Source organism: Pempheris klunzingeri, chromosome 4 (assembly GCF_042242105.1).
Source record: "Pempheris klunzingeri isolate RE-2024b chromosome 4, fPemKlu1.hap1, whole genome shotgun sequence".
Taxonomy (NCBI): Eukaryota; Metazoa; Chordata; class Actinopteri; order Acropomatiformes; family Pempheridae; genus Pempheris; species Pempheris klunzingeri.
In genome coordinates, this window is record NC_092015.1 from 15,644,063 (window position 1) to 15,651,412 (window position 7,350).

Sequence of the window (7,350 nt, forward strand, 5' to 3'; positions counted from 1 at the left end):
GCTCACGGTTGAAATCGAAGGCTAAACTGGCTAAAAACACTCTTTGAAAAGTCAGTGACTGCATTCACACTTTGATTTAATTAATATTGGGGTTAGGGTTGTATTTCTAATGCTAAATGTGAGTAAAACTACCTCATTATGGTTTGCTGCTCAGCGGCATTAAACTTTGGCAACTTGTGGAAAACAGTGAGAGTGACACTTGTTTTTTTCATGTGCCACTGGGTCTAATCTCGTTGGGAGTTTATGAGACTTTTATTATGCTCCTATTCGATTTGTCAGCGTCACTGCATCCGGTTTCCATCGGAATATTTATCTGATAAGACAGCCACAGCAGAGACTCACACTTGGGAAAGGCAGTCTTTGTGAAGACTACCTGCTATCAGTGACGCCCATAAAGAGGCTGGGTTGGACTAAATAGGTGCACAGGTGCTGTCATGGCTGCTGGATCATGTGACATTTGCTCCCTCAGGTATCATCGGGTTTAATGAGAGGGGTTTTAAAGAACAGCTGGATATGTGTGGTGTATTTAGTGTAGGTTTTCAGTGCCCACAATGAGGCAGTGGTAAAGTACAGAACTAACAGACTATACGAAGGCCAACATCTGAAAAAAGAAGTAATGGTTCTGTTTTGGATCCTGATCTGGAGATTGAGAGCCTGAGGTCTGTTATTGCATGTCTGTGTTGTCAGAGTACACAAAGTATTGGTGCACATTGTGTCCTCTTGTTCTTGGACTACATGCAGGCCATTCCTCACGTCTACTTTCTCGGTTTGTCATGTGAAAATACATTTTTGCAGGCCTGCCTCACCATTCACAGTGAGTCTCTCCTCAGTAGTCGCATCATATGTTATTGTAAAACTTGTCAATGTCAGGAGCCAGTGATGAGGAGGAGAACTGTCTGTCCCCACGTCAGCCTTCAGTCACACGCCTTTATATTTCCTTTATGACTTATTCAGTGCGAGTGATTGATTTGAATAGACATCACTCGCTGTAGATGTCAAATCCAAAGCTTGGAAAATGACAGTATGAGCCGTAAGACTATGGTTTTATGGCATTCTTTGACAAGTCTGATGAAGTGATGCAGCGCAAATCACTCATATGGACTATGTCGGTCTTGCCTGTTGATAAGAAAATACATTTTACAGCTTGCAGCTTGAGTCACATCACTGTCCATCTTCAGTTGTTTTACTGAGCTGCTTTAAAACTGCGCATTGGCGCTATTAACTCTGCAAGATGAAGCCGGTGTTTGTGCCGGCTGACCGTGTGAGTGTGTTTGTAGGGAGTTTGAAAAGCCAGATCTCAGGATTAATATGACCAAGCCAGAAGAGAGTACTAGCTGACAAGTGTTTTTTTGTGTGACAGATTAAAACAATAAATAAAAGCATCTCTGAGTTTGAATTCAAGCGACCTGTGGCGTTCACATGAATTAGCCTCTGCCCTGGAAGAGAGACAAACAAGATGACTGATCATCAGTTTGTTAGCTTATACAGAATCAGTAAACACAAGACTAGAAAATTGGCTGCAATTACCCTCGGCCACACACGTTGACATAAGAGCGCAGCAATGGTTGTTTGACGAAGTTTAAATAGCATCTGTATAGAGAAACAATTTGAACTTAACAATCTTACACAGTCGATATGGCACAAAAAAACCAACATGTAAGAGCAGTGAAAGAGAACGAGGGGGATAAATCTATTGGCCCGCTTTCTCTGCCTCTAACAGAGAAAATTATTTTATGGATGAGCTCATTTGTCGTGTTGAAACTGAGACGTGTCCAGACAGGGGAAGTGGAGTTCATTTCCCTTCAGAAACAAGTTGCTCAAGGCTTCATCAGCACATGTCGTAATGACTGTGGAGCATCGCATGAGCCCCTCTCATCCAAATCCTCGTCATCCTCGGCCTCCACCCTTCTGTGCATCCGCAATGGCACGGCTGACTTCTGTTGAAGGAGAAGCTGCACTTTAGGATTGGGTGACATCACGAATAAATATTTTAATCTGAATTTTATTTTCTGATCACAGTTGGTTCTCGTGGCAGCACAGTTTTACCAAGAAATATTCCAACAACCCAAAGCAAAACATAACTGCCTTCGTGCGTGCTTTCCCACAAAAGGCTCCTCCTGGCGTGTACTCTTGACGGCCCGTACGTTCACGTAGACCACTTGAGCTAAATCTTCATTGCAAACTTTCTCTTGTGCTGTTTTCACACGCCATCGCCGTCCTATGAATGCCCCGAGAGAAGGAATGTTTTTACAACCTGCAACTGGTTTTTACAGGCTGTCCGACGCTGTCACTTCAACTTAAAAACCCATGAAACAGCCTGTCAGACCTGATCGTGGGTGACAATGTGTCTATGTACAGCATGTTAAGCACTTTATGTATGCATGATTGCATATCCGTAACGGGAAGTTATGATTTACCTGATGTCTGCTTAAAAAAGCCGTGTGTGTTTTGTTCGTGTCGGTGACGTGCACACAATACTCCTGCACTGACAGCTTTAACACATGCACTCTGAGATTTTACAAGCTCCCATTGGAGATGAGCTATAATGTCTTAAATGGGAAACCTGGAGGGGAAGAAACGCAAGGATTTGAAGAGAGTATGATCCATGCTTAGCCATTTTTAAAATATCAGGTGACTGATCCACATGTCTGTGAAATAAATAGTGTATACTGTGGTCGGACTACGCTGTAAAAACACAGTGAAGATCTCCATGTAAAACGGATACATGCTGAGACGAAGCTGCAGATGCACAGTTGCAGATTTCCTCTTCTGTTTTGAAGCACTTACTGACGGAGGGATAAACCTCCAGCTGTGAGGCCATGTGTTGCTGCACGATGTGGCCTGAAGGATCCCAGCGGATGATGGACAAATTAATTAAGTCATTTGTTACTCAGTAATGAGCCTCTATGGCCACAGTGGTCATCGTCATTAGCGCTCATAAGCTCAACTACATTCTGAAACGTCTTGTCTAAGTGTTATTCTATTCTCCCTAGTACTACCATCTCTTTAGTTTTTATGCATCTTTACTTTTACACACTTCTCTGGCATGTCCTGTGTTTCATTTGCACTAGCCACTTTTACACATGAATGTGCTTTCATGTGAAAATCTTTTGACTTTAAAGTAAGACTGTAATTTTTGACAGGTCTCTCCTCTTGTGAAGGATCAGTTGAATTTAGACAAAATAAAACACACCCTCACACACACACACACACACACACACACACACAGGGGCTTGCTACTAGAGCCTTACTGGGTCTTGTGTGACCAGCGGCTAATGTTAACCAAACAAGATATCTAGATCTATTTATATTATATTTATCTTTATATTTAGATATTGGGGGATGTTACCGTGTCAGTGTACTGACCTGATCACTCTTCAGTCACATTGCGTTTTACAGCTGCTTTTATTTTTTGTATGAAAAGCGGAATATAATATAAACTTTTGATTGATGGGATGATGGATCATATTTTGGCACTGATTAGAGCTCTGATGATGATAATGTGTGTGTGACCGGAAAGAGAATAGAGTAAGGAAAGAGCAAGATAAGAATAGTCAGAGAAACTTAGCATGCACTTTGTTTGGGATTAAAACTCCGGCTAAACAAATTACATTTATCTAAAAATCCACAAAAGCTTAATATGGGATACTGTTCTGCTGTGTTTTATGTCAGTGTACATGGCAGCGATCAACTCATTACTGTGAAGGATAAAAATTAGATTGTGTGCGTTTGGTGGGGCATTGTACGTAAAAGAGGTGTGTGTCAGTGTTTGTTCAGCAAATGTGGGTGAGTATTGCACAACTGGTAGGAAATGTGGTGGTAGACACAGAGGGAAGTGAAAGAGCGAGTGTTCTTTGTTGCCTGTCTGTCGCAGCCATAAACGAAATAATGCTTTTTGGTTATTTTATTTGAATGTAGACTGTAAAAAAAAAAAAAGAAGTGTCTCAAGCCTGGTTAGTGTTGGTGTCCTTACCTCAGCCTGTTGTCAAAACATGAGAGGAAGAAGCATTTAGCGATGTGCGATTAGAGGGAAAAATCAGAACCAACCAAGACAATTTAGTTACAATACAGTTGCACAGATTCAATTCAAATTCACATATCAAAGTGTGACATGCATTTTCACAGGAATAATATAAACAACTTGAAGCGTAAAATTCACCTTTGACATTATGATTCGTTTGACTATTGATGGGGAATTTTGTCTTAAAATGTTGAGGCTGTGACTTATCTGTTACTGTTATTCTGTTTTCAGAAAATGCTGAGCTATTATTTTTGTATTACATAATAAACGTAGGCATCATATCATTAGGAAAATCTCACATTTGTCACATCCATCTGTGTGGCGCCGTGCCGTACATGCAGATATGTCTTTGTTTTTTCTCAGTTTCGAGGGTAGCAGACAGTTGCTCAGTTTCTATAATTTTCCCAACAAGGAGAAATAATTTCAATAAATTCACACACAAGACAATCTTCCTTTTATAGGAAAGTTTTAATAGTTATTCAATGTTCTACATTTTACAGTAAATATACAATTACAAACTTGGCTTAGTTATAGTACTAAGATCACTAACTGATCTTTAAAAAAAAAAAAAAAAAAAAACCTCAACAAAAAAAAAAAAAAAAAAAACGTAAAAAAAACAAAAATTAAAAACAGATTTACACTTCATATCACAAGCCTGACGCTGGTCCTTCACTCTGGACCAAATAGCTAACATACAATTCACTTCTCTCAACGCTGAACAGACGTTGGGCCTCTGTTTCAAACACAACCTTACGGTAACAGATATACCATAGCATGTGCAAACTGGGTACCAAACTAAAACTTCCAAAGATGGGGTTGTTCCTAATACTCGATCCGGGGCGGATACAAGTATGCTTTTTTTTGGAAGACAAGGAATTTCCACTTTTTGCATCACATTTAGTGTCAAATTAAACTAAGAGATACCTCTGACAAAATGAAATTAAAAAAGCTGCAGCAGAACATCAAAGACATTTAAGAGCCTACTATTCATTGTGATAGTAGTGATTTAATTTATACTCATGAAACAAACTAAGACTTAGCAACAGCAAGGCAAAAAAGAAGAGAGAGGGGGGAGAGAGAGAGAGAGGGTGGGAGAAAATGAGGTGTTGTGAATGGTTCTGGTCGCGCGTTCACTGCCAAAGTGAAGAGGCACAAGAATAAAATGTAGCAGAGGAAGAAAAAAAAAAAAAAAAAAAGGGCCAAGTGATCCCACCTTTCAACATTTGGAAATGCCACCAGAGGCCAGAATGATGAGCGATGAGGAGATTAAAAAGATGGTAGAGGAGCCATGATTAAGACGACTTTGCATTCCTCCCTAAACACATCAAAGTGTTCAACTGTCCATTTTCACTTAAGTGCAAATTGAAATTAATGAGAGGCAAGGAGGAATGGAGTGAAACGAGGAAGCAGTTCCACCAATCGTTGGGAACTGTTTACCTTCGACTATTCCAAATGCTCTGCGGGTTCGCCTCTACTCAGCCTCCACATTAAAACAGAGTTGCAGTTTTTAAGAGCATTGGTCCACAGTCCAAAAAGGAAAAAAAAAAAAAAAAAAAAAAAAAAAAAAAAAAGCTTCCCCTTAAAATGATCAACCGCTCCCTTAAGAAAAAGAAAAAAGAACCTAATTTGGTGCTCATTTTTGTTGACATTGTCCTAAAAAAAAAAGAAAAAAAAAAAAGATATTAAATCTGAAAAAGACCACCCCCAGCAAAATCTCAGTGCTTAAAATGTGTCATCCAATTGCAATTCTTCAATGTCAATGACACCAATTAATGATTAATGCATCATTTTGGCTCAAAGCCTTGAACAACGATGATACCACTATCAGACTTTGTCACTGGCGACATCTAGTGTTTGAAAAGGCTCAGTGGAGATTTAAATGTCAAAAAATCCAACAGATTATCGTGATTAGTGACCCCAATTTAATGAATTAATCGTATACTTAAGGAGATGGTGAGGGTTGCAAAGATCAGTGAAAGCACAAAGGCCAAAACCATGACTGTGAGAGCAGAGGGTTAAAATAGAAAAAGAAAAAGTGGACATGGGAGGGAGGAGGAGATACGCAACACTTTGCATCCCAGCATGCTCAATGTTTGAATGGTTGTAGGGATGCAAAATGGCCTCAGACGTGAGTTGTGGCACAAAGTGAAAAGAGGATAAACGCAGAGGTTAGGGTAAGAAAGAGAAAAGTGAGACAGGCAATATGCATCAACAACAATGTGAGAAGTAGGACAGCAATAGGAAAACACAGATTCACAGGAAGCTAGACATAACAAGGACTCAGAATTCACCAGTTACTTAGGAGAAAAAAACTAATATTTACCGAACAACCGTTGGTGAAATATGGCACAGAAGAAAGGGCGTGGAGGGCTGAGGGCTTTCAACGCATCATTCAACGCATCTTTGCACACGCAGAGCAGAAATGGACAGCAGTGATGTCCTCCAAAGGCATCATGGTAACCTTTTTTTTTTAATTTTTTTATTTAAGTCAATCAAAAAGATGCCGTCCATCTCAGCTCTGCCATTAATCCTCTGCTTCCTCATGGTCCGTAAAATCAGGAAACGATTATTAAAATGTGGGAATTTGGTGACGAGAATTTCCACGAGTCCCCAAGTTTGTTTACTAGACCATGTCTAAGCTTCTCCCCCCTCAGTGACAGATATGTAGAGGACACAGATGCAGAAGAGGAGGTAAAATAAAAATATATATATTAAAAGCACAAACAGTAGCTGCCACAATGATGCAACCATGCTTAGCTAGAAATACATTACTGTACCACTCGCTGTATAAATATACTGCATTTTTTTTAAACTTAGATCCAATGCTATAGTGAAATACACCTGAATATTATGCATACCCATTATGCTCAATTTACCAGAGGGAAAGAAGAAAACGAACCAAAAAATACCAAAAAAAACCCATAAGATTTAATTGAGAAATACTGACAGAAGTAGTGGTTGGTTAAATAAATCCTAGTGACAAGTAACATTACTGCTGTCGCAAGAAAATCCAGTTTCTGCATCTTTTTAGTTCTACTGGCTTGAATTGAAATGTACAAGATCCTTACGTGGTGGGAGCATTTTATGAGCCACGTGCCGATGACGTCCACTCGACATCCTCTAAATTACGAGGGTTTTTTTCAAAATAAGGCTCAAAGATCGACGGTTTTCATCCGACAGCGGCATTATGTAATATTTTCTTGAGAATTAACCTACTAGTGTACAAACACCTGGACTAAGAATACCTCAAACACTCGACCTTACTGTTTTATTTTTTAATTACAATATAAATTGCTTCTTCCTCCCTCCTGCACTACAAAGCCTAGGTA